This window comes from Sciurus vulgaris (assembly GCF_902686455.1).
Source record: "Sciurus vulgaris genome assembly, chromosome: 8".
NCBI classification, from domain to species: Eukaryota; Metazoa; Chordata; class Mammalia; order Rodentia; family Sciuridae; genus Sciurus; species Sciurus vulgaris.
This window is the reverse complement of record NC_136468.1, coordinates 24,877,034-24,890,086: the sequence shown is the minus strand read 5'-3', so window position 1 is coordinate 24,890,086 and position 13,053 is coordinate 24,877,034. Positions and strand designations below refer to the sequence as shown.

At 38.4% G+C, this 13,053-nt stretch overlaps 1 protein-coding gene and 2 long non-coding RNA genes across 6 annotated transcripts in view; 1 reads left to right on the top strand and 2 right to left on the bottom strand.

Annotated features, from left to right (window-relative positions):
- The window catches only part of AHCYL2 (adenosylhomocysteinase like 2), a 183,582-nt gene that overhangs the window by 107,032 nt on the left and 63,497 nt on the right, over positions 1–13,053 (top strand). The window lies entirely within an intron of this gene.
- The window catches only part of LOC306667332, a 40,173-nt gene that overhangs the window by 23,521 nt on the left and 3,599 nt on the right, over positions 1–13,053 (bottom strand). The gene's annotated exons all lie outside the window — the stretch shown is intronic.
- On the bottom strand, positions 7,357–13,052 carry LOC306667337. Its single transcript, XR_013765502.1, has 2 exons — positions 12,870–13,052; positions 7,357–10,321 (listed from the first exon to the last, which is right to left on the bottom strand). It is a non-coding gene; the product is annotated as an uncharacterized lncRNA (long non-coding RNA).

Genomic DNA, 13,053 nt, shown 5'->3' with positions numbered 1-13,053 from the left:
ACTCAGGTGATTTTCTCGTCCACGCACACAATGTATGCACATGTGTTCTCCAGCACTAATTGCCTGCTCAACGGTCTCGCTTAATCTTTGCGTAAGAGGCGTGGCCCTGCTCTCCGCGTCCTGGAGGTGATATAAGTATAGGCAGCGGAGACAGAGATGTAGCAGCCATTAGAAGCAACCAGAGGAAAAGACACGCGGCGCAGCAGTAGCCAGAGAAGACACGCCACAGCAGCCATTAGAAGCAGCCAGAGGGAAAAACACAGCAGCGAGTAGGGGCAGCTGTGGAAGGCAGATTGCGGAACGGAGAACTGAGACGCATCACTAGGGAACCTTAGGTAGACACACCCTTAGTTCACAGGATGCAGGACTTTAAGGCGTGGCAGGCCTCTCTCCTTCTAAGCTCTAAGAAAAGCCTGTCTTTCTTTCAAAGTTTCTCTCTTAAGTTTCTTTCTCTTTGATAAGTGGGGTCTCTCTCTCTCCTCTCAAAGCAAGTAAACCTCATTTCCTCTATTCTCTATAAACAAGCAAGAAAGCAGTGCACCAAAGAGAAAGATAGAAGTGCCTCAGTTTCCACTCCACCACCCATAAGACCCGTGCAAGTTGTTGCTGCAGGCGGTGACAAATATCCATGGATTTTGGAACCGCAAAGAGCCAGCGACAATAAAATGTACCATTTGTCTGCCTGTCTGCTTTGGTGCCAATACCATGCTGTTTTGTTACTATTGCTCTGTAGTATAGTTTAAGATCTGGTATTGTAATACCTCCTGCTTCACTTTTGCTGCTCAGGATTGTTTTGGCTATTTGAGGTCTCTTGTTCTTCCAGATGAAGTTCATGATTGCTTTCTCTATTTCTATGAGGAATATCATTGGGAGTTTAACTGGAGTTGCATTGAATCTGTATAGCGCCTTTGCAAGAATGGCCATTTTGACAATATTAATTCTGCCTATCCAAGAACATGGGAGATCTTTCCATCTTCTAAGGTTTTCTTAAATTTCTTTCTTTAGTGTTCTGTAGTTTTCATTGTAGAGGTCTTTCACCTCTTTTGTTAGATCGATTCCCAAGTTTTTTATTTTTATTGTTTGAGGCTATTGTGAATGGAGTGGTTCTCCTAATTTCTCTTTCAGAGGATTCATCACTTATGAATAGAAATGCATTAGATTTATGTGTATTGATTTTATATCCTGCTACTTTGATGAATTCATTTATTAGTTCTAGAAGTTTTCTAGTGGAGTTCTTTGGATCCTCTAAATATAGAATCATGTTACTGGCAAATAATGACAGCTTGAGTTATTTTTTTTTCCTATTTGTATCCCTTTAATTTCTTTGGTCTGTCTAATTGCTCTGGCTAGTGTTTCTACCCAAAGGACTTAAAATTAGCATTCTACAGTAATGCAGCCACATCAATGTTTATAGCAGCTCAATTTACAATAGCTAGATTGTGGAATCAACCTAGATGCCCTTCAACAGATGAATGGATAAAGAAACTGTGGTGTATATGTACAATGGAACATTATTCAGCAATAAAGAATAATAATATTATGGCATTTGCAAATAAATGGATAGAATTGGAGAATATCATGCTAAATGAAATAAGCCAATCCCCAAAAACCAAAGGCCAAATGTTTTCCCTGATAAGTGGAGAATGATATATAATGGGGGCAGTGGGGTGGGGAGTGAGAGAAGAATGCAGGAACTTTAGATTATGTAGAAGGAAATGGGGGGATATGAAAAATCGTGGAATGAGACAGACATCATTACCCTATATACATGTATGATTACACGAATGGTATGAATCTACATTGTGTATAACCATAGAAGAAAATGATGTACCCCATTTGTGTACAATGAATCAAAATGCAGTCTGTAAGAAATTAAAAAATAAATAATTTTTAAAAACTTAAAAAAATAAAATAAAATATAAGTACCTCAAATAAAAAGAATCAGTGTATTATGTATATTTGTCTCCAAGTACTTTAAAGTACCATATAGGTACTTTGCTCATTCATTAACACAAGTTCCAGAAATTGACTACTAGTTGGTAGGTTATTTGAGGGGATGGGAAGAAAATTCACTCAGTAGTTCTTCTTTAAGGTTTATATTTTATTTATATTTTTGCTTCTTGTTTTTTGTTTCTTAAATATACAGTATCCTATCTGTGACTGTAAAAAGATCTGCTAGCTGCTAATCTTGGTTATGCCCAATTGATTTGCTTTGGAACTCATTGGAATATTCTCTATTTGACTGTCATGGGAAAGATGAAATGCCAAAGGATTTTGAAAGAAGTCAGAATTTTTTGGCAGAAAAGTGTTAGGTAGAGGTTATTATCACAAACATAACATTAGTAATGACATAATTTCTGGACACATGGAATTTGAATGCATTATGTTGAAAACTGATACCCCAGAGTTGAACTTTTTTCTCCTTGGACTCTTAATCCAGACTTTTTTTTTTTTTTTTTTTTCCTCTCTCTCTCTCTCTGTCTCTTTTTGCAGTGCTGGGGATTGAACCTAGGGCCCTGTGCTTGCAAGGCAAGCACTCTACCAACTGAACTGTCTCCCCAGCCCAATCCAAACTTTTGTCTAGATTCTGCCAGTTCTTCATTTATGTGATTTCTCAACTTTCTCCATTCTTTTCTTTCACATGATTATAATCTGGAAATCCAGACTTTAACCTCTTTAAGGTTATAGTTTTTTTTGCTGTTGTTTTTGTTTCTTTGTGGTACTGGGGATTGAACCCACAGGTACTTTACCACTAAGCTATATCCCCAGCCTTTTTAATTTTTATTTTGAGACAGGGTCTCACTAAATTTCTGAGGGTCTCCTTAATATAGCTGGCTTTGAACTTATGGTCCTCCTGCCTCAACCTCCTGAGTAGCTGGAAGTACAGTCATGTGCCACTGTACCTGGTAGTCTCTTCAAGGTTGACCTTAAACTGCTCCTTTTTCTTCCAGCTACATTATCCTTTGACTTTATCAATTACACAAAGTAAGCATCTCTCCTGAAAATATTTTTATCACATCATTCTGCAGAAATATTATTGCCCTACTTAGAAACTTTCTGTAGCTGCTAGTTATCTATTTTTAAATCACTGTAAACCAGTTGTCTCTTGATGCTCCTTGATTCTCCTACAGCCCTTTTCCTGAACCCCATAATTGATGTCATTGTCCCAAGTTCACTGTGTGTGGGGTATCTGTAAGATGTGAATTCCCTTATCTTATTATTATCAAACATATAAAACTGCCTGCATCTATTCTTCCTTTTTTTCTTCTGTAACAAAGGAAGAAGTATTAGGACCCAGAATTATTCTGTCTACCATACATTTCTTCCCCCCCCCCCTCTTAATAGAAGAACAATATAGTAACCCTTATTCCAGAAAAATCAGAAAAGAGATCCACAATTCTGGAACTGTTTAGGCTCTGTTAATCTCTTAATGGAAATAGAGATACTATATATTTAGCCCTCTGTGTCCTCTGGTTCCATGTTTTGGAGTCAACTGACCATGGGTTGAAAATATTTGGAAAAATTGTATCTGAATACTTACAGACTTTGTCATTATTCCCAAAAATGCAGTAGAACAACTATTTATTTAGTGCGTACTGGAGGTTATGTGCAGGTTCTATGCAAGTACCATGCCATTTTATATGAGGGACTTGAGTGTCCACATGTTTTGGTATGGAACAAAGGGGTGTCTTGGAACCAGTCTCCCATGCATACTAATAGAAAACTGTACTTAGCTCATGTTGATTAAGAAGGGAGGGATTCTGAACATTTAAGGTGTCAAAAATTTAAACATTTTAGTTTATCAAAAGTCACAGACAAACCAGGCTCAGTGTTGCATACCTGTACCTCCCCAGCAACTTGGGAGGCTGAGGCAGGAGGAAGCAAGTTCAAGGCCAACTCAGCAATTTAGCAAGACCTTGTCTCAAAATAAAAAGTAAGAAGTGCTGAGGATGTGGCTCAGTGGTAAAGCAGCCCTGGATTCGATTCCCAGTGCCAAAAAATGAAAAATAAAGGCTGCTATCTTCATTTTATTAAAAACTATCAAAAAAGAGCAGTAACTAACATACAAGTTTGTTTGTTTTGGGGGGACTAGAGATTGAACCCAGGGGTGCTCAACCACTGAGCCACATCCCCAGTTCTTTTTATTTTTTATTTTGATACAGGGTCTCACTCAGTTGCTTAGGGTCTTGCTAAGTTGCTGAGACTGACTTTGAACTTGCAGTCCATGGGATTACAGTTGTGTGCTACCACACCTGACTAGCTTGTTTGTTTTTTAGTGCAGTTAATGTATAGCCATATTCCAGAATTCTGTTGGGTTATGTTGTCAAGGTCATGAAAGACAAGGAAAAACCGCGGAACTGTTACAAGTTGAAAGTGACAGCAGGACAACCAAATGCAATATGGGAGCCTGGACTGGATCTGGAAACTGAAAACAGACATTAGTGGGAAAACTGGTGAATTCCAACTAGAATCTGTAGTTAATAGTATTGTCCCAATGTCACTTTCTTAGTTTTGATAATTACCATGATTTTATAATATATCAACATTAAAAGTTAGATGAAGTTTACATGGGAACTATTCTATACAATTTTTGCAACTTGTTTCTAGAATTATTTCCAAATAATTAAAAACAACAAGCCAGCAATTCACAGTAATGCACCCCTGTAATCCAAGTGACTCAGGAGACCTCGGAAAGAGGATGTCAAGTTTAAGACCAGCCTCAGCACTTAGCGAGGTCATAAGCAATTTAGCAAGACCCTCTCTCAAAATAAAAAATAAAAAGGACTGGGGCTGTAGCTCAGTGATAAAGCACCCCTAGGTTCAATGCCCAGTACCAAAAAACAAAACAAAACAAAAGAAAAAGCAATCAACTGGACACAGTGGTACATGCCTCAGTCTCTGCTAAAGTGAAAAAAGAACAAGGATATGAAGCTGTATAAATTAGCAAAAGTACTTTGAAAAATTGTTTGGCATTAACTATCTAGCCAAACATGCATACCTTATAACCCAGCAGTTCTGTTCCTAGATATGTATTCAACAGAAATGTTTTCATAAGGGTACTAAAAGACATATACAAGAATCTTCATAGCAACATTATTTTTATAGCCCCCACACTAAAAACAACCAGAAGGCCCATCAACAAGTGAATGAATTCAATAAACTGTGAATATTCATGCAATGGGATACTTTTCCTCAGTAAAAAAAAACTACTACTAAGTGTGACAGACTTGAATGACTATAAAACAGATTGAGCAGAACAATACAGACACTTAAGTGGACACATTTTGTGATATACTGGTTCGAAATAGGCAAAATTGATCAATGGTACGAATAAGGATAGGGGTTACCCTTAGCAGGGAGGGCAATTACTGACAGGGGACATGAGGGAAGGCTCTAGTTTATTGGGAATGTTCTATTTCCTTATTTGCAAGTGGTTACTTAGGTGTGTTGACTTTTGAAATGTTATCAAGCTGTAACTTCTTGATTTGTGTACTTTTTGTAGATAAGTTATGCTTCAATAAAAAGTTTATTTTAAAAAAGAATATACATGCTGGGCCTGGTACTGCTGACCTGTAATCCCAGCAACTGGGGAGGCTGAGGGAAGGATGGCAAATTTGAGGCTTCAGCAACTTAGAAGACTCTGTCATAAATTTTTTAAAACAAATTTTAAAGGGCTGGGGATGTACCTCAGTGGTAAAGTCCCCGGAGGTTTCATCTGCAGTACCAAAAAAGAAGAAGAAAATAGTGAAGCCGGGTGTGGTGAGACACACTTGGGATGATCCCAGCAACTTGGGAGGCTAAGGCAGGAGGATCACAAGTTCATGGCTCAGTAATTTAGTGAGACCCCACTTCAAAATAAAAAAATAAAAAGCACTGGAGATACAGCTCAGTGGTAGAGCACCCCTGGACTCAGTCACACACACACACACACAAAATTGTGAGAAATCCACATTCAATGTTTATTTAATGACATCATACTTCATTATTTTAGCCCTCATCCTCCATTCCCAATTTGTTATTATTGTTGTTTTGGTGGTACTGAAACTACATCCCCAGCCCTATTTTTAATTTTTTTATTTTGAAATAGAGTCTTGCTAAATTGCAGAGGCTGGTCTTGAACTTGTGATCCTCTTGCCTCAGACTCCTGAGTCTTTGGAATTATATGCATTTCCCACTATGCCCAAGTCATTCCCAGAAATTGAGGGGCCTGAATGAAAATTCCTTCTGACTTTTATTCTGGTTGTTTTCAAGTTTAAGTTTGATTTCTCTTTGAGGTCAGTTTTAGCTGGACGTGTTAACCATGCAACAAACTGAACCCTGACCCAAATGGAGCTGTATTTGCTGCGTCAGGGGAATTGAAGATTTAAGTCCACACTCCACTCCCAGGTTCTGAAGGACTTAACAGGGAGTGAAGAAGGTGACTTGGTACATACTTCAATATACTACAGTCTCTGTATTGCTTAATTCCTTATCTGAGAAATACTGATTGCGCTGGTCAGTGGTTAGGAAGTCAGTTTAGCTACACTAGGCATTTTATTTATTCAGACATACCAGGGATTGAAACCAGTGGCATTCAACCACTGAGCTACATCCCCAGCCCTTTTTTGTTTTTATTTTTTTAAATGCATATTTTAAAAATTCTATTTAGCTCTATGTGACAGTAGAATGCACTTTGATACATCATATATAGATGGAGTATAATTTCTCATTCTTCTGTTTGTACATGATATAGAATCCCACTGGTCATATAGTTATATATGTACATAGGGTAATATGTCTGATTCATTCTACTACCCTTTCTACCCCTTACTCCCTCCCCTCCCTTCACGCCACACCCCTCTACCTAATCTACTTTATTTTAAATTTTGAAATAGAGTCTTGCTAAGTTTCTTAGGGCCTCACTAAGTTGCTGAGGCTGGCCTTGAACTTGCAATACTCCTCCTGAGTTGCTGGGATTGTAGGCATGCAGTTTTATCATAATTATGTTTTTGTTTATGGTTTGGTCAATTCTTACTTGTACCTGGTTTCCTTTTTCTTCCCTTTACTCTTAGGTACCTGTTCTGTATTTTATTCTTTTGGGCTTTCTTCTGAGCTAGCTATTTATTCTTTAAGTCTTTTTTCCCCCTTTTTTCAGTGCTGTGGATCAAACCTAGGGCCTCACGTATGCCACACAGCTGAGAGGTATCTCCTCAACCCCTGATTATTTTTTTCATTCATCACTTATTCATTGTTCTTTACCATACACTAGGCATTTGGAATACAGTGATAAAGTGCATAATATCTGCCCTCAAATTGCTTACAGTTCCTGTGTGGAAATAGACAAATGGTTGATTTAGTATCCATACTGATATGTGCTATGATATAGATCACTCTGGGGAATTAGTAATTATAGAATTGATTTTTAATAGTCTTGGGGCTAGAAATATGTATGGAAGGAATCTACAGTCTAGCAAGCATTCATTCAGAGTGGAATACAGAGGGCTGGTTCTAGAGGTATTCAGAGGCCAACTCAAAGGGTCTTAGGAGTTTATACTTTTTTTCAGAGCTTTAGGGACAAAAGAAGTGATATGATCAGATTTCAAAATGATCACCATGTTGATAATCACATGTAAATGAATTGAATTTAACAAATCAATGCAGGCCATTACAGGGATGGAAATATTTAGGCCGATATTCCTCAAAGTAGTCTCAGCAATAATGTCATCCTGTGAGAGCTGCTAAAAGTGCAGCTCTGGTAAAGTGCTTGCCTAGCATGTGCAGTGCCCTGAGTTTAATCCCCAGCACAGAAAGAAAAAAAAAAGTGAAATTTGAGGACCTACTAAGACTTATCCAGACTTACTAAATTAAAATGAGAATTTTAATAAGATTTCAAATAATTTATATGCACATTCAAGTTTGGAAAGCACTGATTTAGATGAACATGAGTGGACATCATGATAGCTAGGCTTTAGATATCTGGTATTAGGAAGAAAGGAGAAATGGTAAAAGACATTTTGTAGTATACATTCTGCTCTCTATTTGAAGTACTCTTCACTCCCCCTCCTCACCACATACCAGTAATTCCTACACTTCCTTTACCTTTTCACTTAAATGGAACTTCTCTGGCGCTGTGCCCCTATTACATGTGATTGGTTCCCTTGCCATATGCACTCCCTTAGTACCCTGTAATCACATTATCATTTTCGCACTTGTAATTACTTACTTAATTACATCTCTCTAGACTTTAAACACCATAAAAGCAGAGACTGTAAAGTACCTGGGACATAGTAGGCACTGTTTATGGTTTTATTAATGAATGAATTCACCATGTAGAGAAGAAAAGATGAATTTGGTTATATTGGGAAGAAAAATGAACATATTATAATTATTAACAATAATAGTAAATTTTAAGTAGAACGGGCAAAGTTCCAGACACTATTCCAAGTGCTTTTTGCGTATTATTTCTCCTCTCAGTAATCCTAGAAGGTCAATACTCTTAATTTTCTTCATTTTACAGATGCAAAAACAGAGGCACAGGGTTACCCAATTAGTAAGTGGTGAAATTCAACCAGGTAGTCTTGTGTAGTACTCTGCTGTATCTAGTTTTGGATAACTTCCTCACACCAGCCTTTTATTTATTTATTTTGAGGCAGGGTCTCACTAAATTGTCCAGGCTGGCCTTGAACTTTCAATCCTTCTTCCTGCCTTAACCTCCCAAGGTGCTGGGATTACAGGTGTGTGCATCACTCCCAGATAGACACGTTTCTTATTTAATCTTTATAAAGTTCTTTCTCCCCTCCTGCTTTTTCCTCTCCTTCCTTTCCCCCTTTCCTCAGTTCCCCTCTTTAGTATTTGTTTTCCTCTTACACCCCCTTTTTCTTACACTCTATTTTTCTTTTCCTACCTACCTCTTTCCCCCCATCATCATTGTGTCGTTTGGTCCTTCCCCTTCCCCCTTCCCTGTGTGTGTGTGGGTCTTTATAGAAACAATGTGAGGAAGATATTTTCATCCTGTTTTACAAATGAGGAAACAAAGGCTCAAAAAAGTTGTGTAGTTTACTTGAGGATGCACAGCTGTGAGTGCTAGAGCTCACCTTCAAACCAGTCTATCCAACTTTAAACTTGTGGTCTTGACTGGTAAAGGTCCATGCTCAACTGAGTCTGACGTGCCTGTGGCGTATGAGTCTTTCCATCATTGAGGAACTGAGTGGTAAGATACTGAGTTGCAGGGGCAAGGGAGACTTGAGGCCTAGCTGGCATTTCCAGCCAGCTTACAACTGACCACACTGAGCTTGGAACCCAGCTGGTTAGAAACTTTAGTCTCTGTAATAAGCTGTAACTTGGGCGACTAAAGAATGATTACTCTCTTTTCTTGTGGCCTCAGAGAAAACAGATGGATTAGAAATACTGAATGTCAGGACTGGAAAGAACCAGTTCTAACCTTCCTGTCCACCCTCTGCCCTCCCTCTCAGTTATAATAAGGAAACTGAAGAAGAGAGGGATCAGATGACTTGCCAAAGTCTAATAAAACCAGTAGTGACAAACCAGGAATAGAGGACAGGGTTACATTCTTATATTCTTTGCATTGTGCCTTATGACTCCGTAGGTTCCAGATTCATAACCTTTCATTTAAAACTGTTCTGCCACAGTAGTAACCACTTCACTGCCTGGTTCTTTTTATATATTTCACCTCTGGAAATAGTAGTTTTTCATCCTTTCTTCTTCAGTCCTAAGCATGTACTTGCTCTGACTTTAGATCATTTGGCATGCTCTCCGTGGTGATGATGTTACTACTATCAGGTCACCATTGGTAGAAACACAGCTGGCATACAGGACTTTGAGCTGGTTTTGGAGTTAAAATGAGATTCTTCTGAGCTGCTCATGCAACTCAGACAATTTTTGTAAAGCCAAAGGCTGCAGGAGCTGGTACAGTTAGTATAACTTTTTTGTTGAAGTTACTACCTTCTCAATTAATCAGGTAAGGTGTTATAATCTTGTGTGCTAGTCTCACTTGTGCTCTGACTGTGGGTGTATCTTGCAGGGCACATTATGGTAAATGCAGTTATATTAGGAGCTGGGAGCCCCCAGTGGTAGAGTGCTTGTCTAGCCTGCATAAAGCCCTGGGTTTGATCCCCAGCATCACAAAAACAAACCAACCAACCAACTGTATTGGAAACAAGTTTATAACTATTACTTACATCTAGCCCTTATGTCTTAGGCAGTTAATGGACCTTCAGTTCTCAAATGTAACAGCTGATATTTTATATTCATCTCAGAATCAGTACAGAAAGATGTAGTGAGGTTGACTTTCAGATGAAGTCTATATTAGTTGAAACCTATACTAAAAAAAAAGAAAAATATCATAATTAAATTAACATTTAGCTTAGCCTACCAATGTGATATACATTAATTGTGTTTATTCTTTAACTCCTAATTCTGATTTCTTTAGAGTTCATTTTCTTCCAGGGTTTAATACTACCATGAAGGCAGCCATCTTCTATTTACTTTACAAATCAGTATATAGAGAATATAAATGAGATTGCCAATAATGTAGTAATTTGCTGATTACTGAAATATTTTAAGGATTGGGTCCACATTAGCAATAACATAAATTTTGACTTTGATATGATCCTAGAAGCATTTTGTTGTAGATTAAGCAATGGAAAGTGGATTATTTATTACTGCAGATAGTTTTATAATTAAGAATTAAAACCTACTCTAGGCTAACCATCAAATAAGTCATACTTGTGGTCAGTAATGTAACTACTATATAAATTAAAAGTACATTCCAGAGCCTATAAAATAAACATATTGAATATGTTGGGGTATGCAAGTTGCCCCAGAGTACAGTATACAAAACTTTAAAACTTGATTGATCATTTATTGTGTCTGGCACTGTAGGTAAAGTGAAGTTAGCTAAGCCTCTGAAGAGCCTGGAGTCAGGTGAGGAATAAATACATGTTCACAGTGACTGTGACACAAGGAAGGGTAAGAATAATGATGTAGCCAAAGAACAATGTTAGAGGTGTGGCAGGAAGAGAAAAGAGCAGATGTGGAAGTAAGGAAGCTGTGGTCACAAGGGAGCTCTTGAGCGAAGCAACCAGTCATGTCAAGATACAGAAGGTTGTTTCCTGTTATCCTATTTTTAAGGTCAGTTTTCATATTAGAACTGTCATTTCAGCTGAACCTTGGAGAATATGAATAACCAAAGATGATGGATATGAAGACAGAAATGAATGCATTTTTATTTGAGAAAGTGGCATTAGAACAGCCACTGAGGTGGTGAAGGACAGCATAGGAATGATAAAATTAAGCGATACCATTAAGTCCTTAATGTATGTATCAATTGCATCAATCCTGTGAGATGACTATTATTATTTCCACCATACAGTTTAGAAAGCCCAAGGGATAGAGACGTTAAATAAGCAGCAGCACAGGATTCTAACCCAAGTATGTCGTTCCAGAACCTGTGCTCATGGCTGTCATACTGTGTAGTCTTCACACTCAGGAAATAGCAAGTAATCTGGAGGATAGAGTATATTTAGAGAGGTATGTAGTAAAAGATCATCTTGGAAAGGATTTGTAGAATCCTTCTTAGGAGACAGTGAAAATGAACAGAGAGGGATAGAGGAAAGTCTTGGAGGAGAAAGGGTCAGAAATAATTGGCAATTAGGGTTTTGGGGAGAGAGGAAAATCAAAGATGACTGAGGTTTCATATCTGACTGAGGGAGCAATGGCATCATTAACATAAATAGAAAAGGCAGAAGTGGAAGGAAAGGAAAGATGGAAGAATAATTTTTATTTTAGACATGTTGCATTTAAAGCACAGATGAAGTACACCATTGGAAATTAGGTATCAGATGTGACTTCTCACTTGAAGAAGTTTGGATTTAAAGGAAGATTGGAGAACAATAACTGGAAGTTGCTGAGAGCTAAGATTATCAAAGTTGACACCCTGAACTCAGCAGGCTTTATCTCCTCTGCATCTCATTGGCCTGCCGTTTTCTTTCTTTCTTTTTTTTTTTTTAATTGTTTTTGTTTGGTTTTTCTTTGTACTTGGGATTGAACCCAGAGGTGTTCTACCACTAAACTAGATCTCTAGCTCTTTTTAGTTTTTATTTTGAGACAGGATCTCACTAAATTGCCCAGGCTGGCCTCAAACTTGGCAATTCTCCTGCCTTAGCCTCCCAATTCACTGGGATTTACAGTTGTATGCCACTGCACCTGGCTCTCTTCAGTCTCCGTATCTTGACATGACTCTGGTTGCTTCACTCAAGATCATAGCTTCCTTACCTTCCACCTGTGCTGTTTTCCCTTCCTCCTGCACCTGCTCTCCATCCTCCCTGTACTCTCTAAGCTCTGACACCTCTGTGTGCACCTGTCCAACAGTTCCACTCTGTTTTCACTTGCCTTTCTCTCTAGTCTACACGTCTGGTCAGTCATTTAAATTCTTCCCTCTCTGATGTCTTATAATACCTCTTCAGAGCCTAGATATTGCTATCCTCCCTTCCATTCCATATCCAGAGAGCTAGTCTCTCAACCAGTGACGGCCCTGAAGGCGAATAAAAGCTAAAATCATAATTATAGCATTATGATTTTCAGCTCCAAAGAAATTGTCATCTGCATTGAGAATTAACATAAGAGTCCCTGATGCTCATAGGGAACCAAAGCAGGCCTGTCTTGGGCTCCCTTTGTGTCTGAAGTCTATGGTAGGATTTACCCCCTGCCCCACGTATGTATGCTTGTGGCGCTGGAGATTGAACTCAGGGCCTTGAGCATGCAAGGCAAGTGCTCTTCCACTGGGCTATACTTAGAGCCTCTATGGTACTCTTATTGGATAATATACTTGGGAATAAAGTCAAATCACTTTTTTACTAGTTATGCCTTACTTCCAAACTTCTGAGGTATTTAGAAAGGAGGAAGCTGGTGTGGGGACACAAAGAAGAAGCTTCTGAGATCCTTTAAAGTGATAGTTGTATAGGGCTACTGTGGTGGCATCCTGTTTCTTCCTGAAACCAGAACTGTGAATAAGAACCAGCAATGGACTTTGAGGCTGCATAATCTTGGCTGGGA